This window comes from Myiozetetes cayanensis, unplaced genomic scaffold (assembly GCF_022539395.1).
Source record: "Myiozetetes cayanensis isolate MyiCay16 unplaced genomic scaffold, myiCay2020 scf2-11, whole genome shotgun sequence".
NCBI lineage: Eukaryota > Metazoa > Chordata > Aves > Passeriformes > Tyrannidae > Myiozetetes > Myiozetetes cayanensis.
Window position 1 is genome coordinate 63,838,698 of NW_026087411.1, and position 22,845 is coordinate 63,861,542.

Consider the following 22,845-nt stretch of genomic DNA (forward strand, 5'->3'; position numbering starts at 1 on the left):
TGCTGGAAGAAGAAGAAACAGAAGAGCATTGTCTGTTCTTCTTCCACAGAGGTCCCTGACGCAGACTTACAGCATTACTTGGGAGCGAGCAAAATAACTCTGCAATTCTGGACATATTAGTCAGTGGTTTAAAAATTCAGCAGAAGAACTCGCCATTTGTTTGTTAATCTTTGAATTCAACAGATTTTCATACAGAAGTTCTGAGCAGCACACTCAAAGCAGTCAGGGAATAACATGATTCTTACCAGGACTCTAAATTTGGAGACAAAAATTTGTTTTAAATGGTATTTTGTATTAACAAGGGAAAAAAGTGTTTCTGGTCTGAAATTTTATATGGCAACTTTCACCTCAAGGTAATGAAAACAAGCTGAGCTATAAACTTTTCAAAACTGGGATTTATGGAAAGGCTGACAAATCCTTTACTGGAGTGATGTGGCTGGGAGGACTTTAAAAGATTCCCATGGAGCATTATTGATCACATGCTCCCGAGCACTTACTATGGAGACTGCAGGACCCGCTGTTTTCATTTAGCGTGTCCTCCTGACAGCACGTCTGGCTGATGGGGCTGTGTCAGTGGCTGGTCATCTGCTGGGTGGGGGCCCCATGAGTGGCCTGAGGTTGGTGTGTGCTTCCTGGCTGGCTCTCCAGCCACATCACGACATGTCCCCGCCTGGGCCAGCAGCCCTGTGCCCTGTCATTTCTAGCTAAGTCTCTTTGTACTATCCTCATGGGGAAGGAGGTTTTTTTCAGGAGAATGAGAGGAAGGGGGAAAAGAAAAACACCCAAGTTTGGGGTTTCTTTCTCTTTTCCCTGAAATTAAACATCACACAGAGGTCACGTAAAAGGAACTGGCTTTTGGTGAGAGGACATGGCTTCACTTCTCAGCCTCTTCCCTTCGGATTTCAAAGTGAAACCACGTGATGACGGAAGCACCAGAAAAAGCTAGTGATTGGACCTCAGGAATTTCACAGTGGTGTTTTTATGCTTCTAAATGAGCAACACTGCTGCTTGTAAAGAACTAAGGTAAAATACTGGCCCCACTGAAATCCTTGGCAAGTTTTATACTGCCTTCAGTGGGGCCAAGATTTTTTTACCATGAGTCCTGCAAGCCATTAGTCTTTTGAGTTTTTAATGGGTCCACTCCTGCACAGACAGACTGCTCTTGTAAGCAAGGAGTTAGCTAGATTGGCTCGAATGCTACACAATTTAGAACTTAAAGGAAAGCAATTTCGTAGTGAAATTAAGGGACTGTAAAAGGAATTTGGCTTTAGACAACTTGCTTCTGTTTGGATTTGGATTAGGCTGCAATCTCCTTGTCTGTTTTTAGAGCACATGTCCCTGCCAGCATCAATAATCTATTTTCCTTAGTGCTAGTGAAAGGCTCTGATGGCTCAGAGGTGTAGTCTGGTATCCAGTGCTGCTCTGGATTTCTTCTTTGGTTTAGAAATCAGGCTACAAATAGTCAGAGACTGCAAGCTGCTCCTTAACATTTATGTGCTGCCAACAGCCAATTCATTGACACATGGGCCAACACACTCCTTCTTTCCCGTTGCTCATCTTCCAGTCATTCGTATGTTTTTTCCTGACCCTCTGAGCTAATCCAAAAGCCTTTCTCTGCCCATGCAGTCCCTCCCAGCCCAATCTCAGCATTCATTTGCACTTGGCCTGATAGTGTTTTCATTGGCAAAATTTCTTTTATGCTGTCTAGCATATTAATCCTCAAGCACTTCCTTGAACTTTTCAGGTTCCCTCAAATAACTCTATTTCCCCCACCTACTCCAAAGTAAATAGATCAGAACTTTGGATAACGAACATCAAATATATCATTTCCCCTCAGGTTGCAGTATCGTGAGCAAGTTAAGCTCAGAAGGGATAAAGGTTGATGGTGGAGACAACAGAGAAAATTGTGGAGGAGGAATGTGTGGGGGTAACCATCACCCCAGAGAAGCCCATAAAAAATCAAGTGGTAACATCAGGAGGGACTGTGCATGGGGGAGGCCAACTCCTACTCACATATGCTGCTGCCCTGGGGGAATGCGTGCTGCAACCTGCCAAGGCATGGCTCCGCTCATGCTGTCCAAGCAGCTACACTCTGAAGTGTAACTTCATTCCTCTGAAGGTATCTTCTCCTCCATTCTGTCAAAAATTCTCTTTTTCCCTCTTTTTCTCCTTCCTCAGCATCTGAGGGGCTACATCTTCCTCTTATAGAAACTCTGCTTGTCCTTGGCTTATATGCTGAGTGGTAAAGCTGTAAAGTATTCCTGGTCTTCCCTGAACCTATGTACGTGTGAAGTATGAGGCAAGTCCAGAAGGCACTTGTCTGACGTGGCATTAAGGATGCAATGCTGCTTGGAGGCTGCCTTTCAGAAGACATCTAGAAGAAGAATCTCAAGAACCTGTGATAATCAAAAATCCTGCCAGTGTCCCATAGAGTAGTTCCTAACAGACTGTTGCCAGCTGTATTTTTCCTTTATTTAAATAGTGAAAGACAGTCTCTTGAGAGTGGTCTCTGCTATGAAATCTTTACTCAAAAGCAGGGTGAAAGAAATGTTTTCTTGGTAAAGTTAATGGATTAAAAAAGGTAGAGCCTTCTATAATGGGAAAGGACTATCAACTACTTCATCTATGCTAAATATACATAAATTAGGGACTTCATTTACAACATCCCACAAGGTGCATCTATTTCAAAGTGGGTAAACCGAAATATTCAATTTGGCCTTATCTGAAACAGCCATCAGTCTCCTTTAACATTCCCTGTATTAGCTAAATCCACTAAGGTTTGTGCTAAATTATGACAGAAAGTCCCTCTGTGTAGGAAGAGTGGGTTGGGAGAGAGAAAGCTGCAAAGTGTTCTTCTGACAAGGCATCTAGGAAAGGGGGAAAAGGAAAGGAAAGGTGAGGACCATCATCCATGGGATTCTTCATGTTTTTAAAAGTTGAGATTTAATTACCACACCATGGTTTTTGTATATGAATGCAAGCTGTCTTGCTCTAACATCCTAGTGGTGATATGCCTTTTTAATTTTGTTGTCACGGTGACTGACTCAGTCACACATAAGCAGCGATTTTACAGAGCTGACTTGGTATAAATGACAGGTACTTTATATATGCTAGGATTTTGTAACACGATATTTCTTGTACGCTAATTTACAACCTCCCACCTTTTGGCAGTGAAAGAATGCATGGGAAAAATGTAATGCCAAATAGAGTGATTGCCCAAACATGTACTGCAAAACCCACAGTGGAATCAACCTACTGAACATGCAAGATAAATGTAGCCATTTAAGTGCAAAGAAAGTTTACCTTTTGCGAATGCATCCATGTTTGTCATGCAAGGAAAAATATTTGAGTCTAGCTCTGGCAGTGATTGTCAGTATCAGAGCATTCCTGGATAGTTGTAAGGAAGCTTAAAAAGCATCCAAAGATTTCTGTAGTTCAAAATATGTAAAGCATACCACTATGTCAGGTCGTAGCTGCTTCAAGATTGATTTCAAATGCCTTAGCACTCTGTTCTCCACACAGTAACTCTCTTCCCAAAGAACCCAAAGCACCTGACATCCAATAAAATCTCTCCACATAGACATTTGCACCTTGGCAAACTGAGACAAAGCACCTAATAATTTGTAGCTTGCACTGTCAGGGAGTAGTGTATGAAGATTTAGGAGAATTAGGGGGAGTTAATTCCACTCTAGCATTTAAAAGAGGAAGGAAAGAATGCTGTATGCAATTTTATCTACTATAGTATGTGTGAAAATTTCATTGGCCTTTTTTTTTTTTAAAAAAAAGTATCATTAATCCAGTTTGGAATGTGTTCACTATGCGCCTTATCTTAATACCTTTCCTCATAGTTACAATATTTTCCTAATGCTTTCAAATGCAAGGGAAAAGCTTCAGGACTTCAGCAAATGTTGCTGCCACCAATAGGCAAAGAACCAGGAAGAAACACAATTGTCATGAACCTCCTTGTTCTCCCCATTTAGTCAAGAATTTTCCATCAGTTCTGTGATTCTCAGCCCCACTATGGCAAACAGGGAGAATGACACATGAAATGATGCACAGAGCTGACTGTTCTGTCTCTCTTGTATTTCCCACTTGCCTTGTCTGCCGTACTGCAATTATATAGATTATATGACAGGTCAAATTTGGGTTGAATGGAGTGCTGCCATCTCTTGGTTATTTTAGGCAGATACATTCACATATTTTTTCATTTTCCTGCCACTCAAGAATGGTATGAAGAAACATAGAAAAAACAACTACTCTGGATGAAAAGGTTTAGGCACTTAGGAAACATAATTGTGGGTTTTATGTATTTAAGCATGGAGAACAGAGTACATTTGTTGGGTGTATTGGATCTCTGTGTAACTTCTGTTAAGGGTTTTTAACAAAACTATAAACCATGAACAGTTGGAACAGTTTATATATGATGTGAACACCACACAGAACAGAAAGTGGTGGGGGTTTATAGATTATTTTAAGCAAGAAAGACAATAAAATGAATGCATTAAGGAGTACTGGATTAGTAAGAAATGTCTATGTTATACTATGCAATTTCACAGACATGAGAGGTTGAATTATTCATACTAAAGATTTGTCAAATAATTTATTTGAAAATGCTTTTACAATTACAAATGTTTATAATTCCTTTTGCTTTCTAACTGTGATTGGAGCCAAAAAACTTTCTTTAAGTAGAGTTGTGATTGGAATCCAGTGCCACTTTCTTTCTGGGCCTTCCCAAGGCTGAAGACCAGAAGTACATGACCTCCCTTTCTCCAGTAGTAACATGATCCAGATGTTTGTTTATTTGTTTGGGTTTTTTTTTTTTTTTTTTTTAACTGAAATACGTGAGAAAGTCTAGCTGAATTCAGAATAAAAGATAAACACCAGAAATGTTTCTGCCACAACCTCTCTAATGCAGCTCCCCACCACATTGCAAAGGAAACAACATATGAAAAGGATTTAGAAATAATTAATAATTATTTATGTAATTATTTATGTAGTAAATTATATATGTAAGCAGGGATGTGTCCACTGTGAAAAAACTTATGATTATTGCTCCTATACTCTGGATCAGGGTGATGGCTCCTCAGGGAAGAGTTACCAGAGGCTGCCTGCCTCCCTGTTTCTGGCACTGAAGCTGGGGGGCTCTTCAGAAGACTAGAGGGCCCAAAGTCTGTGGTTAATGCTTTGGTTAATGCTAGGGATGGAATTAAAAAACCACTGGCTTTCTCAGTGCTCCTCAGCTACCACCACTGAATCTGTACCAGTCATCCCTCCTCATATAGGGGCACAAATCCAGTAGCAAATGCTCAACAGATTACTGCCTCAGTGCTGCCATGTGCAGGACAGGAAAACACTGACTCCTGTGCAAGCACAGAGGCACTCTGTGTCTGAAACCTGGAAAAGCCTCTTGGCAAGGATGTACATTCTTGGATGAGCCAATGTCATCTGCTCTTGTTCCTGCTCATTCCTCTGCTGCAGGCTGTCCTGGCTCCCTTGCAGTCCTTTGCAAGAAGCACATAATTTCTCTATAGCGTTAAGGACTTGAACTACTTTTGTTCCCATGTTTGTGCCTTCTGAGAGAAGAACCTATCTTAGCTGCCATTAAACAGTGCTCTTCAACAAATCTGAGTGAAATAAGGGAAAACCCTCTTTGTTGTGTCTAAACTATTAAATCTTCATCTGAACAGTAAAAGAGAGTTCTTAAAACCAGGTAGCTGTAGCAACCATTCTCCAGTTTTCATCCTTATTGCTTCTACCCCTGGGCTGCACAGGCAGGAGAGCAGAAGGTGCTGCTTGTTCTCTACCCTTTACACTCCTCTGGGAGCACCAGAGTACCAGTTTCTCTTTAGAATGAAAAGAAAAAAAATCTCTGTCCAAGTGGTCCCAGGTTTTCTGAGGAACCTAAGAGGTACCAAGTTTCTCATTTAACAGTAGAAGCAGGAGCATAAATATGCCTGTTCAGAAGCTGCTCAGCATAGAGGTCACAGCTATGGCATTGCTATAACTCCCAGAGGCATTTCCCACCCTTATCAGCTAGCATCATCTCTACAGCTGCTGCGTGGTGCTTGTGTGCTTTATGGCAACTTTCCTAATACTTCTACCTGAAACTTCATCTCTGAGTAGACCTAAGGGGTACTGCAGGGTAACTAAAGTTCTACTCTCAAAAGCAGATATGGTTCACCTTGGCTTCTGCATGGACTCCTTATTTTAACGCCCTTGATTGCCCCTTCCTTCTCAGGCTGGCATTTCTGGTTTGGGAAGATTTGTTTTTATTTTTCCTTCCTTCTTTTTACATTTGAAAGTGATCACTTCTGTTTCTAGCCAAGTTTTCCATCTCTCTGTACAGTACAGCCAATGACTGAGTGGTCTGATAACTATCTCTTGCTAAGGGAAGATTGTCCAGAAGGGTTATGACTTTACTGTGTTTACAGTGTTTGAACATACCAGGGTATATTCTCTAGAAAAGTAAACTTTCCTTGTAGTAATCATAGAAAGAATAACAACTAATTACTGAGCAAATTCTAGGGTCACTTCTCGTCCACTTGCTTTTCAAACAGCTGCTTTATAAAAAGTGAAGGGAATTACAAAGAAGGGCCTCAGTGTCTCACACGGTAACACTTCATGTGGAGGGATTCCTATAATGTCAGGCAGATATCACAGGGCAGCTGTAGAAATTTTAGTGAGAGTGTAACATGATATTACTTCTGCTACTTTCTCTTAAAATAAAATTTCACTTCTGCAGGTTTTTCCACTGTGAGAAATGCTATGTACATATGTACACACATGTTGACTGTACAGAAAGCAAAAGGATTCTGTATAATGCCAGAAACTTTGTGAATGATGAGATGGCAGGTCACAATCAGTCTTAAGACAACTGTTGCTGACTGAATGGAAAGAGCAGTTCAAGACAATTCCTCCAAACAAACTTTTATCTCCTTCGGTGGTGTTGAGTGCAAATGCTACTACGGAAATCTCTGGGTGGCAGTTTCCTGGACAGCCCCAGAGGAGCTGGGCTGCGTTTGAATCAGAACTTTAGTGTGGGTAGTAGGGTGGAGAAGGGAGCGGAGCATGTGGCATAGCTGCGCTTATCTTCATAGCTATTCATCCACCAAAGCAATGACAGTATATAGAAGTGGCAAAGTGATTTCACAGTTCTAATCTGGTTTATCATAATTTTTTCCAAGCACTGCCTCAAAACAGGCAGGGAAAGGAAGTACACATAACTGCTTTGTGCTGGTTCATGACTAACCATGTTCAAAATGTGCAGTATTTTCCAGAAATGAAGGTTTTATGACTTATTATTTTTCCATAACAGTACAACATTATCTACAGCTGATATACAGAGAATTTTTTTAAATAATAAAGATGTGTCTGACCACAGGAAGATTCAGACACACAGAAATACAGTATTCTGCCTTTCTGCACAGGAAATATACCTTTATTTATGCAATTCCCATTCTTGCATAAAACCACAGATAGTTAGACAAGAAAATACATTTAATAGGGTAGGGTTGAAATAACATATTCCTGTGTGGATACATTTGATCTGCACTGTATACTCTATCTCAGGATAAGTGACCAGGTATACTAAGGTAGGTATGAGTTTTGACTGAAAACTGGTGCATATTTGTGATGGAATTTGTTGAGAAATCTTCAGATCTACAGCTTCCCAGACAGATACAATTTGTTTATCCTGCAGCTAACATCCTGGTGCTCAGCTTGTCAGCTTTTTCCTGTCACAGACAAATATATTAAAATCAGGAAGTTTTTGCTTTCATGAATCCACTGCATTAAAGAGTTGTCAAGCTGGGAGCCAGTTTGGTCCACATTTGTGGTTGACTCAATCAAGTTGATATTAGTAGAGCTGTCTGTACTGTCTTACCCAGGCTTAACTTTTGACCCTCTCAGTTTCATCAAAGATAAATTAAATATTCTAGCAATGCAAATATAGTGAATAAAAATGGATTATCTTTAAGAATACAATGAAGGAAAATAAAGCCAAGCCATGCTTGGCTGTGGATCTTTAATGGGACATAACCAGTAATCTCTAGAGCTTGTTGATAGCAGAACAACTTCAGTGCTATTTCAGGATTATGATGCAGACAGAAAGAAAAAACATTTCTAAATTAGCTCTGGAGGGCTTTCAATCTCCTCTTTTTACTTGGTGTGCTGCTAACTCACAAATGTTTATTAACTGCTTGTGTCTTAGTCAGTTTTAATGTTAATATACTACTAACTTAGTCAGTTATTTTTCTTTTTTATATAATGGCAATTAATGCTTCAAGACCAAAGTATAGAAAGATGAGACTTCAGCTGAGTAGGATCTAAAAATTCTTGCCTGGGAAACATGTCTATGATAGTAAAGGGCTCCTTTATCAGATAAAGATGTAGATAAAGGTGTAGGAAGTTCTGTAGCTAGGAGTTGAAACTAAAGCAATTTAACATAGAAAGAAGGTACAGTTTTTGATAAGTGAATAAAATTAAATTTATGAACTAGTTACTTCAACTCAGAGTGAATCATGTAGCCACATGACAACTTTAAATTGAGAGAGATGTAAAAGTAGATGCCTTAGTTCTACCACAGCTTACTGAATCTGATGTAAAGTACCAAGGTATGTATTATGCAAGAGGTCAGACAAGAGCAGCCATATGGTTCACCCCAGCTTTTTAGAAGTGTGAGTGTGCAAAGCATTTGTGAACACTATCATCTTCCTAGAAAGCCTAAGGGCGGTGGCATGACTCCACCAGTGGATGAAAGTGAAGTTCAGCTTCTGAACAGTGACATTAGATTCAAAGGTGAGGAAAAAGGCTTCCTATGGTGATCCTTTATTTTATGTTACCCGTAGTCCTGATCAGAACAATAGGGGATAGCTGAAGGCACCATCAGCTGATCAGAGGTGTGACTGAGTGTAGAAGATACCTATTAGCTTTGAGCAACTCAGTGTTTTGACTGGGATGTGTGTGGGCTTTTAGGATTTGTATGTTTCAGCTTACCCTAACTTAATCAGCTGTTAATGTTTAAAAAAATGTCTCTTCAGTGTTACAGCCAAAAATACATACTCATGGTACTTCGTGCCTTTCAATTGTACTGACGAACACATAAACCAGAAGCCTCCTTCATGCAAGTGCAGATGAATCAGTGAAAGAGTGCAGAAGAATGAGCAGTGATGGGGGCCTCAATGGTGAGCAAATCCCTATTTATTTCTTCATGTTTCACTTAAGTGCATTCAAGGTCCAGTTAATATATTATTCTAGATTTAGGAACAGCGCCAAAAATTTTGGTATATCTAATCTCTCTTTCCATACCTTTTCCAAGGTGCACAGCTATGTACTCATTTTCTGTAGTTTTCATTATTCAAGCTAACCCTGATATCAAACCAATACAATCTGGGTTATAGTGTTAAGATTGCTAAAAAGCACAAAATTAATAACGAACAATGAAACAAATGAGTGTTAAGAGTTCCCTGTATACTTCAACTGAAGATCTCATCTGTCTTTCAAGGGCTGCTGTAGGCACAGATGTTATTAACACAACACAGGAGGTGGTTTCCCTTACCATCAAGAAGAAATTATGAAAAACTTTGCCCAGACATGATGAATTCTGCAAAAATGACTGCTATTCAGCTATGCACACAAATGTGGATTGTTTGTATGATCTCAGATTCAGAAGTAGGCACTGAAGGCCTTCATAAGAGGGGATAGGACTGATGGTAAGGTGGAAAGGAATGTGTGCCACCCTTCACATAGGTACAGAAACACATACATCTGCACTCATATCTGCGTTTGCTGTGGTGCTGCACCACTAAATGTTATTGCATCTGCAAGGCTAAGTAGGAAGCTGAAGCTTATTATCCACCTCTCCATGTCTGTAATTTCATGGAAGTTGGTATGCTGATGAGCTTTTCTCCAGTTCTGTCTTATCCAGAGTCTCTATTCCACCTCAAATTCTGCCAAGTACAAGCAACTTAAATACAGATCACATGTAGGGCCGCAGCTGACCTTTGTGATAGTTCTATCTTATTCTCACTGGCAATCAAGACAACTTTTTACTTGCTGTACTGGCTTTGGAGTGATTCCAGATATATTGTTTTGTAGTGTTTCTCTGAGTGATGAATATTGCTATTCCAGTGCCAAAGCATTATGTCTAAGGAGTGCCCTAACCCCAGCATGGGTCTGGAAAGGTGAGAAAGGTTGGCAGATGCTGAATAACTCCTAGTCAATAAAGCTTTGACATCTCAAACAGGAGAGAACAAGTCTAACAAAATGCTTTGAGGGGAAATGTGCACGTAAAGCAGACAGGAAGGTTTGTCAGTTTAAGAACTGAATATAATTCAGAGCAATAATAGTCTAGCAAATAGCAAAGGTAGCATGTGCAGGCGTGAGATTAGCCTGCAGTGATGGATATAAGGGAAATTCCCTTCTGTTGGGATCTTTTTCCTAGAGTATCACCAATGCAGAGAAAAGGGTTGAAAGGGAGGTGTACATAACTTTTCATCCTTAGATTTAGCATTCTGATTTATAACCATCTCTTACATAATTTATTTGAGAAGACAAGGAAGACAACACATTTGGTCTATGTGGAGAAAGAATATAAACATGTTTGGGAATTTGTTTAAAATAATTCACCCATTCTAGTCACTTCTCCAAGAGGTTTAATTGAAAAGAATGGCAGTCTGGATCAGCAGACAAACCAAGATGATATGATGCCTGGTTAGTAGCACATGAGAAATAGATGGCAAACACAACATGAAAAAAATTCTGTTTAAGGTATGCAAGGAAAAATCTTTTAAATCTTTTACTTGGTAAAAAAAAAATGTCTTCTTGCTCTTGATTATTTCTTAAATGTTTTGAGCTCTGTCTTAGCCAGCTACGTCTACTGCATTCAATACACAGCTAATCACTGAAATTTTCATTTATCTGTGCTGTGAGTCTTGATTTTTTTTAAAGTCCAATGTTTTCTTCCCTTTTGTTTAACAGTGACTCCATACAATCTTTATGTGAGAACTTTATTTAAGCAAAAGAAACATTTTATACTTGTTAACAGTTCACTAAACAGTTTCCCCTTACCTTTAGTGAAATGTTGTAAAAAAGACTTGAATGAGAAGAAAATCAAGATAATGTAGATCATTTTGTAAACCCAAAGAAGAAGCTTTTTCATCTCTGTAACCAACAGCAGTTTAGGCAGTTCTCACTGTCAGGCCTGTGAGACTGTGAAAGTGTTTTTCATTTGCCCACTGTGAAAAGTCTGTTTCCATTGTTTTATACTTTCTGCCAAAATAATTACTTTGAACTGCTAAAAATTAGCAGAAGGAGGTATTAAGACAGAAATAGTCACTTGAAATTCATTTTGAATAACCTTGGTTAGGCTAACTTTAGGGCACAGGAGGTGGAACTGCTTTCACATTTACAAACACCTTTGGTTTAACTTCAAAATAGTTTTGAATATGCATTTTCTACATTTGGTAAGCACATGCATAATTGGAAGGCAAGGCATCAGCGTAATCACTGAAATGCTATGTTTTAAACAATACTTCCCATTTGCAATAAAGACTATTTTCCAGGGTTTTCCCATTCAGTCCAAAAATTTCACTTTGGTTTTTGTGGGTTTTTTTTGTTTGTTTGTTTGTTTGTTTGTTTTTGTTGTTTTTGTTTGTTTGTTTTTGGGTGGTTTTTTAAAAAAATAAAGTGTAAACATTTAGGAAGTCAATATATTACTGACAGCAGCAGGCATCTCTTTTTGGCAATGACCTGTAAGTTAGCAGCTGCATCCAGTGCTCACTAAAGTTACTGAAGGGATTTTTACTGACTTCAGTGGACTTTTGTTCAGCCTTGATTTGTCTTTGACATTTGGGACCCAAGACAAGGCAGTGATGAAGTAGTGCAGACCAAACATTTAGACACTCCAGTGAAGGTGTGGTTAAGAGGAGAGCAATGTAGTCTTATTATGTTTGGGCCTATAGGAATGTTTGTCATTTTTTTAAAGGTAACTTGTTGTTAACATTTGAAAAGCAAAATATAACTGGGGAAATACAAATTCCTGGAAGCCCGAGACTCTGTCACAAGTGTAACATTTGTTTACAGAGAGTAGATTCCTCCTCAGTCCAATGCAAGGCACCAGTCTTTGACCAGTTTCTAAAGGCTGACATGGAAAATCAGCCATGCACAGGCCTTTCAAACTAACTCTGAGGGCTTATAATTTCTGTGGAAGAGCTTTTGATCTGCATACTTGTCCCTTACACATCCTTTTACTTCTTTTAATATGTTTCACTTGTTGCGTACATGATCCTTTTAGACAATGTTACCATGTCAAACTGTCTGGTGCAGAAGCTGGACAACTACAGAATTTTCCCCAACACTAAGAAATGTCCTCAAGAAAACTGGAAGCAACAAGTTGGCTCCAACAGATGAAGGAAGAAATTACTTTCCTACAAAGGAATGCAGGATACTTACACAGATGGCATTATATGGATGATAAAACTTACTGGCTATTTTCTTGCCAAAAAGATCCAAAGTTCCTAATTAATTTTTTTTTTTTGAATCACATGAGACAGCTGCTAAAATATCCACTATTTCATGCTGTGCTTTTACATGCTTCTCACTTCTAGGCAGGAAGGGCAGTGGCTCCTTACCAGTATAGAAGCTGCTACAGCAAAGATGAGTGCAAATTTGTACCATCTTTGAGCTTCCCTAGAAGCTCTTCCATTATTTGAGACAATCATATCATTATTCAGCAAACAAAAAGGAAATACTGGCCAGCTGGAAATACAAAATAAGCCTTCATACATTTTGAGAAAAGAATAGAGGCTTTCAGATAAATTGCTTTTCCTTGCTGGGCCCTCTTTTGCTGTAGTTAATGATGAGTGGCATATACAAGAAAAGGCAAGCCAATAAGAAAAGTTTACAGGCAATGCTAAGAAAGTGCCCTAATTCCTCTGGGCATTTTAGCATATTGTTGTACACCACTAACCACTGGTTTTCCAAGTGATCTCACCAGGGTACCAACAATGTAGATGTCTTCAATGCATGCTTGTTCAGGCCTAATAATTACAGTTTAAAGAACAGATGCCTATGCATTGTATCAGTTAAAATTAAGACATGCATTTTGTTCCCACAAAAGAATTGACTGAGGAATGCATAATACAGAGAGTCCTGATGAACAATAGGAACCTACGATCAAGACATAAGTTTCCGAATTGCTAATGTGGCCAAGTAACAAAAGAGTGTCTTTTGATGTCACAAAGGTCACGAAACAGCAAAAACTGACATGAACACACAATAAATGGCCAAAATATTTGAACCTATTGAAAATAACATTTAATTCCTACCAAAGTGATTTATTTATTATTCTTGGAATAAGTTAATTGCCTATGCAATTCTTTACAATGTAGACATGTCTTTGCTTTAGGGAATGAGCACAGAAATAGTGCAACATTTGAACACTGAACTGCTGCTTTCTACAAAATAAAATGGAAAGAAGCAACTTGATGGAAAAACCTGCCTGCTCAGAGATTTAGTTAATGAATGAACTCTTTCTCTATCAGTCATCTTGTTGAAGGCAAGGATATAGAGTTAGGGTGGATTATATTGCATATAGTAGTGACTCTCTGTGTGACAGGTGCTTACTCTGTTGGCTGAGCTCTTTCTGTAGTCCAAGGAGAGGCAAAGGGAGAAGCAAGCATCTTCAGAGTGTAACTCGTTCCATGCATTTTAGATCCACTCTTAATATGAGCTGGATGGCCCTCTGGTGCTCTCTCTCTCTTGCACTGAGAGCTATCTTGGAACATACTTGATTCTTAGATGGCTAATTTGATGTTTACTCAGTTTTACATTCACATTAAAACTGGGACACTTCCTCTGAAGCTGCCTGGGTTTTTCCTCTTGTTTCACTAATTTCAAGGTCTAACTCAGTGCTGTTGTGAGGGTGCATGAAAGAACCCTCACAGGGCACCTTTCAGATGGGGCCAAACGGTGCAGGTGTCAGAAAGCACTGATGGTAACAGCATGGTCTGATTGTACCCCATTTGACTCTACTCTGAACACCACAGAAACAAAGAGCAATGAGGCGATGTTGTGGCTTGTCCATGCTCATCTCGCTATTGCTGTTTGGAGGACTTCTGCTGATTTCCTCACCCAGAAAAGGAGAAGACACTATGCACAGAGTAGATCAGAGGAGGAAGAGGGAAGATTGCTCTGCTTGTTCATAGTTCTGAGCTGAAGCAGTCCCAAGCTGACCTCCTGCCCTCTGCGTGCTAGGACCCACTATGGTTCTGCCTGTGTGGGCAACGTTCATGACTGTTGTGTTCCCCAAAATGAAGTTTTACCACTCTGCATTCCATACTGACCTTGCAAAGGAAAAGCACAGTCCAGTAAATACCACCAGAATTCAGATGTCTCAGTCATATGTATTCAGAAGCTTTTAACTATTGAAAACATCGGTACTATCAAACAAGATATCATTCATATTTTTTTTTTTTTAAATACATCCCTGTGTAAAGGTTTCTTGGCTATTTAAAGCAGAGGTATGTTGGGAGGAGAGGGAAATCATAGAGTACATTCTCTTTTTTTTTTTTTAATACTATGCTTAGTGCCGCAGGTACCAACCCTTTATTGTGTGCAATACAGGTATCATATAAATACAAGTTTACTAATTGTTAACATTTTATCACAACTAATCATCCTCGTAAATGACAAAATGAACTGAATTCATTGGAAAGGCAAAGAAAAAAAGAAAGAGAGAGAATGTCAATACAAACATGTAAGTAAGGTAAGATGTGATGCAACTTTAAATACTGTAAAATATTCTTGGATCTAGAACTTGATGCCACAACTTTCTGGGTGTGTTACTGGATAGGTTATTTATCACTTAAAGTTATTAAGACCATAAGCTTACACTTCTTTTCTTTTCAAGATGGTAGTATGGAATGATTAAAAATTCTGACTTTTTTTTTTTCCCAGAACAGTTGATGGACATCACTTAAAGACTGATTGCTGGGAAATTTGCTGCAAAGAAACATCTGGCAAAGAGAAAGGCATCTTCTGAATTGTTTACAGCTTGAATCAGTCACATTAGAAAACTTGTATATTGAAAAGAACCCTTTAAGAGGCAGAAATATAGCTAATTGAGCATGAATTTCACTGATTATTTTCTGTGAAGGTCTATTGTAGGTCAGGCTGTTGTCATCTACATTATCTACTCTGCTAGTGATTTGCAAAGGCAGAACCCAAAGAAATGTGATATGTCCTTTAGAAAACATCAAACTGTCCTGGCAGCTTCATCAATTGGAAATGATTGACCATATATAAACAGAACATTAAAAATTGGAAAGTTCTGAATCTTAATAACTTTTATTTTCATTGGGCTAAAGTTGGCAATGGCATAATTGTTCTAACCAAAGATATATCTTTTATATATTTTTACTTTGGAGATTTTTTTACAATCTCCTTGCATATTTCTAGTGCTCTTCATTCCTGCTATCGCTGATACTGATTTAAGAACTTAATGACCTGAACTCTTTCTCACCTCCAATTCCTTCCTAAAGTTTTTGGCACAAAAGGAAGTGCTACACTCTTTTACAGCTGTCAAAATCTCTGCACAACCTTAAGAATATGTGAGAGCATGTCCCAGGCAAGAGGCACAAGCCTGAAAATGCTAATGATCCATAGTAGTAAATAACTATCTCTGCTTCTATCTACCCCACTATGTTTCCCAGATCACAGATGAGAAATTTAGTATAATCTGGATCTGCTGCCTACAAGTAATCTTGTCTGTAGCTAACCATCTGGGTTCCTTGGGCTGTGCACTAGAAATGCAGTGTCAGAATACTGATTCTGTGCATGCCAAGGTATTATCTTTTCAAGAAGCGTTATCTTCCAACTAGGTGTCTGTAGGTGCTCAGCATTTTTTAATTAAAAATCTCAAATAAATTAATACACATCTGATATCATATAAGGTTTAATTTGTCAAGAATAAAAATCAAGTGCATATACAGTTGATTGCATAGAAATTTTGGCAGGTCATATCATCTTTGAGCATGTTTTTTCTTTTCAAATAGAATGTCAATACAGTGTTTTTTCTTTTCAAAGATAATTGATAATTATCTTTGAAAGATAATTGATAATTATCCTTGAAGCTGATAATTTTCCCAAGGCCAGTTTCTTATTCCTTATAAGATCTTTTTTCTAATTCTCTTGTTTTGTCAAGAAACTAAACCTGTAAGAATAACCACTCTTACATAGAGGGATATGTGGGTGGAATTCATCTCCGTGTGTAGAATAGAGGAGTGAGAGATGAAGTTTGGGAAGAAGTGTTGCTGCAGTGGTCCTGGGTGTAAAATGAAGAATTTCAGCTGGAAAGAGGTGTCTTAGGTCAGAGACAAAACACAAAGTTATAACTAGAGGACTCCAGTTGTGAAGCAAATAAGGTGCACCTGGGTATGATGAAACTATCTTGCCCAGATACACTGTTATGATCAAACTCTGAAGCACTGAGTTCTTAAAAGGCTCCCAGTAACCAGAAGTTTTCTCTTAACTTAGGTGTTGGCGACAGGGTCTACGAGAGCATGGATGAATAGAAAAGGAACAGAGAAAACAACACCAACTTTGACGCTTGGAAAGTGCAAAGAGACAACATGGAAATGGGACCTTGAAATCTGCCTCATAGACTGTTATGCAGTAACTCGTGTTTTACATTTAAACCTAATGTTAGGTTGCCAATCCTCCATTTTCCCTTCTTCTTTCCCCTAGCCGATAAGCCCTGTCAGGCTTGGCAGCACTCACCCCATTGGTCAGTGTACCATGAGTTACCACCCAATCAAGTTACTCCAAGTTCTCTCCTCCCCAGTTGACACCCAGTTATGTTTATGTATCCCTCTTTATCCAATAGGTTGTAGCAGATTTGCATGCTCCGCCTAGGTACCGCCCCCTTTCCAGAGTGTTCTCTCCCTGAGGGTATAAAAAGCCCTCCATTTTGTTCAATAAATGGATTGGCCTTGGCTTCCTAGGTGTTCACATTGTCTCTGTGTCTTCCTTGCGGGTCACAGCACGTGTGAACTTAACCTGAAAGCCCTTGCTGCTGCATACCATAACCACTCACAAAGCAGCCTGCAAGAACCCCCGTCGCTGGTCTGCTCCCTTCCTAGAAAGCAAGACTGCGACACTTAGGTATTGTTTGGTGAATATTTTTCACTCTGGTGCAACTCTGGGATTACTCCTTCTACCTTCATATGTTCTGATCTGCCTCCTCTGATTCCCAGTGGCTTCTAATCTCTAATGTGCTCTCCTGAAATGATCCAGGAGGAACCAACCCCTGACTCCCTAATTCTTAGGACGTGTATGTGAGTGAGCATAAGGAAGCAATATTTAAGAACTTCTGGTCTCCAGAAGTCTCATTCTGGCTACAGTAGCTCATAAAAGTAAAAGTAAGTGTGAACAGAAAAGGGCAGAATTTGAGTCTGAGAAGACAATTTTCTTGGTTCTTAGGATGATGTTCCTAATCAAAGGTTGAGGTATTGGCCTGGATTCCATTATTTTCTAGGGGCATTTCACCAAGACCCTCAATAAGAGCAGGAATGTTTTGAGGAAGACATAAGAAAATGTTAAGAAACGTTTTCACAAATGTCTTTCCTGAGTTGCTTGAATGATAACATATACATGGCATCATTTCACTTGATACTTTCTGGAACATTAGTTTTTTAAAAAGAGGGAATTAAAGGGAAAAGTTAAAATTCTTTCATATGCAAATGACTTATACAGAAGCATACTGTTTCATTGGGAAGATAGATGGTGCAATACATGCATGATCTGGAAAAACTGGTCAACAGTCTATACGGAAATAATTGTGTTAAGTGGTCTCCAGTAAAATTTTTCATTGCCTGCTTTCTTGAAATATACAGTGAGATGTTAGCTAATTACAATTTTCTTTGGTGGAAAGAGTATGCAATCTGCATTTGGAACATCATCTGTAAGAAAAGCAGTTAGTTAACACAAAGGATTAAATCCCCTAAATTTGGTGATTTGCCATTTTGGTCAATGCTTGGAAACTAAATTTCATACACACACTATTTATCTGAGAAATGACTCTTGAATTTTATTCAATAAGACCAAAGAAACCAATATTTAGGACTAAATTCTTTTTGTTGTACAATGTCTTTGAATGCTTTTAATAGCTTTTCTCTCTCATATCAGGCTAATCGAATAAGCACACCTTATCTGTCAGAGGTTAATTTTCTTCCAGTTTTCTGAGCGTGCAGATGGCTCAGGACATTCTAAACAGCATATTTTAAGTCTGCAAAGTATTTGAACACTTTTATAAATAAATTTTATAAAGTCATCACTCTTTTGTGCCCCAATTGCAGCTGAATTAATTTGTCTTCTGGGTCATTCTTGCGTGCTATTCACTCCAAGTGCATAGCTGGAGTTACAGCTTGCAGGTTACCAGCACTGAAATAATTTAGAACCTTTGTTTCATTATGAAGAAATCCAGACTTGCCAACGACGGTCCTTGGTGCTTTTCTCACTTCATTTTGCAGCACAGCTGTTTTAAACTTCCTAAAATGATTCAAGGCTGATCAGCTGTATTTATTTGCTTCAGAGAATATGCTAGCAGTACACATTTTGGATGCTTAAGAAAAAGGCAATGTTTGTTATTAAACAGTTTTGGGAAATGTTTTAATTAGATTTAATTAGATTTGAAAGGGTGATAAATAACTGCTTTAAAAGAATGCATTTTAAAGGAAGTTTTTTTCTCTTTTCTGAAGGAAAGCTTCTTTTGGAAAGATCAGATTTATGAACCTCTCAAAAAGTCAGTACACTAAAAATGCTTCTGTTACTTCACTGGCTACTTGAGATTTCTTTTCTAAGAGGTTACCAAAAAGAAGAGAAGAGGGGAATATATTTTCTCAAGTAGAATTTTTTGCTTGTGAAAGGTAAAGGAAGAGGAAGGGTGAAACACAAAACATGCTCCATTCTGTAAGCCTGATATTCAAAATGATTTTCAGGAATCCCAGCTAAGGAAACACAATGTTCTGGATCATGAGTGCTGTGGAGTGGGTGATCAAAGCAAAAGCTGGGTAGTTAGGATGAGGCTTGCTGCCTCTTTTTACCAAACTGCTTCCCATGTCTTTCTCAAGAAGACAACACTGTCTTTAGAGAATCAGTAGAAGTTCATGTCTTGAATTTCAAAAAACACCCAAACAGCAACAAGAAAATGAAAAGCATTCAACTGCCTCATTATCCTACATACTCAGTTCAAATGTTAAACAATAAAGAGAAATTGTGACATACAAATCCAAATTACATGGGAATTGATTGTCTGTCCTAATTAAATCCTTTCACCTGAGTGTGTTCAGGGTTTTTCAATGTTAAGCCCATGTGCTTTTAATGACCCATGCCTCCTATGCACATGAAGATAATGCATTTTCCTTTTATTTTCTTCAGACTTTTTGTTTCACATTCAGCATTTTATCAAGTTAATCTTTTCACATACATTAAGAACTGCAAGGCCTTAATTACACCAGTTTTCATAAGACCAGTAATAAACAACCGAAACTATGAAAACCCATGGGGTCTGATACATGCCTACTTGACACGAATGGCACAGACAATAATCCACTTTAGGACCAAGATGTAAATTATTTTCACACAACATTGGGAATAGATACAGATCATTGTATCATTTAGGCTGGAAAAACCTCTAAGACCATTGAATCTGACTGTCCAGCCACGCCCATCACTAAACCATGTCCCTAAACATCACATCTGCATGTCACTTAAATACCTCCAGGGATGGTGAGTCAACCATTTCCCTGGGCAGACTGTTCCAATGCTTGACCGCCCTTTCTGTGAAGAATTATTTTCTGATATCCAATTTAAACCTCCCCTTGCACAACTTGAGGCTCCTTGCTCTTGTCCTCTCCCATGTTACTTGGGAAAAGAGACTGACCTCCACCTCAATACAACCTCCTTTCAGGTAGTCGTAGAGAGCAGTAAGGTGCCCCCTGAACCTCCATTCCTCCAGGATAAACAAGCCATGCTCCCTCAGTCACTCCTCACAAGACTTGTGCTACAGACCCTTCAACAGCTCCATTGCCTTTCTCTGGACACACTCCAGCACCTCACTGTCTTTCCTGTATTTAGGGGCCCAAAACTGAACAAAGGACTCATGATGCAGCTTCACCAGTGACAATTACAGGGGAACGATTACTTCCATAATCCTGCTGTCCTCACTATGTCTGACACAGGCCAGGATGCCACTGGCCTTGGCCACCCAGACACACTACTGGTTCATGTTCACCTGCTGTTGACCAGCACACCCAGGTCTTTTTCTGCTGGGCAGCTTTCCACTCTTTCCCCAGCCTGTAGTGCCACATGGGATTGCTGTGACCCCAGTTGAGGACCTGGCACTTGGCCTTGGTAAACCTCATACCATTGGCCTCGGTCCAATGATCCAGCCTGTCCAGAGCAGAGCCTTCCTGCCCTCCAGCAAATCAACACTCCCACCCAACCTGATGCCATTTGCAAATTGACTGAGGGAGCACTTGATCCCATTATACAGATCATTGATAAAGATATTAAACAGGGCTGGTCCCAACAGTAGGCCTGGGGGGGACACCACTTGTGACCGCTGCCTGCTGGATTTAACTCCATTCACCACCACTGTCTGGGCTTGGCCATCCATCCAGATGTTTACCCAGTGAACAGTGCACTCCTCCAAGCCGTGAGCATCCAATTTCTTCAGGAGAATGTTGTGGGCAATGGTGTTAAAGGCTTTACTAAATTTCAGGTTGACAACATCCACAGCCTTTTCCTCATCCACTAAGCAGGTCACATTGTTGTAGAAGATCAGGTTAGTCAGGCAGGACCTGCCTTCCACAAACTCATTCTGGCTGGACCTGAACCCTTGGTTGTCTACAGGACAACCATGCTTCCTGATGGTATTCAAGATGATGACTTTCCCCTCTGGACTCTCTCAACCATGGTCCTAAACAGGCCAAAATCTGCCCTCTGGAAGTCTACGGTAGCTCTTCTGCTGACATCTCTCCTTACTTCAAGAATCTAAAACTGTCATTTTGTGATTGCTGTGTCTAAGATGGTCTCCAGCCATCAAAGCATCCACCAGTCTTTCTCTCTTCACAAACACTGGGTCCAGCAGTGCACTTTCCCTAGTTGGCTCACTCACCAGCTGTGCTAAGAAATTTTTTTCCTCACGGTCCAGGAACCTCTTAGTCTGTTTGTTAATCAAGCTTTATATCAGTCTCTAAAATATAAAATATGACTCTTTCTAAGGAATACTGAGGTAAATTTAAACTACATGCTTGAAGCCACTGTGCACTGTCAGATGTGTATAGAGTATGGGAAAAGAGCAACTCAGGCCTGGGACAAAGCTTCTGGGTACACACACGTTGCACCTCACTCCTTGGAGGTTTTCATCTTATCCTGAGAAAACTCCAAGTAGTCCCTGGGGGACAAGCCTATGTTGCCAGGAAGAAAGTGCAGTATAATACCTGAATTTACATTACTAAGATGCTGAAATCTTTTTTCTTTCAATCTTGTCTGATCTCAAAGAGAGCTGAAAGAAGCACAGGATACAATTAAACATGAAGTGGTAGAAAAGGAAACCTGACACTGAGTCATCTGCTCTAAACCATGTGAAGAAGGTCCAGTCTTAGTTGAGATTTTTTTTTTAGAGAAAAAATTAGTGCTTTAGTGCTGGGAAACAAATATACACTTGCTTGTCTCCTAGTTGTGAGAGACAGGATGGGGGAATGGATACAAATAAAATATATTCTCTTAATTTCTTGTTTTCAAAAGATCTTGCTAGTATACTTATGGTTTGCTAACATATTTTGACTATAAGATTTCCATTGGAGTCAGTGGAAGGTCTCTGATTACTTCAAATCCAAAATGGTTAATGTCACAATTATTCATTCACAACAAGTGATTGGTTCACATGGTGATAGATGAAGTAATTTCTCCTTTTTTTTCCTTTTTTTTTTTTTAAATCAAATGATGAATAACATATGTTTATGTTGCTCCAGGCAAATGCAAGAACTTAAATGAAAAACCTAGCCCCAAACTCTTTTTCTCTCCTGGTTACAACTGCTCACCCTCAGTAAACTCAATTGCTCAATTGTAGACTGGAGTTCTTATGAGCATTTTAGGTAGGAAACTTTTGCAAAAACATGATTTTATTCTAATGATATGAAGCAATTAACCAGTGTGAAACTAGATGCAACTATATGCTGCCTATGAAACACTCGAACATGGAACAATTACCTTTGTAGGGAGTGATATAACTTCAAATGCAAAGGGGATCAAAATATATTTTTGTGATTGAAATCCCACCTTTTTTTTTCCCAATCAATCTTCCTCAACACAGGAATGTAAATCTTTAATTTAAATTAAATGTATCACATTTTTCCCCCAAAACCAGTTACATTTTTTACCCTTACTTGTACATTTCTTTGGGTTTTTAGAGAGAAAGCAAGAAACAGACTTCCAATTTTCAGCTTTAACTTATTAATGGTCAGTTTTCTCATATTTATTCCTGTGCCAGCATTGTTTTTCCCTCTCTACTATTGAGCTATTCATATTTTCTGAGGAAGAGTCACGTCCCTCTTTAGCCTTTATTTTATTATATTAACTAAGCCAACTTCTTTTACATACAGTAGGATTACTCTTTCCTTACTTATCCTAAACTACAAATTACTTCATTATGTGTACTGTAAAAATATTTCCTGAGAAACCATAGGATTTATAGTTTTTTGAAGCTTATGTTACACTAAGAATGGAGTAATTACTTTCCTCCAAAATATTCTTACGTGCTAATGTCTTATTTACTGTTGTGCA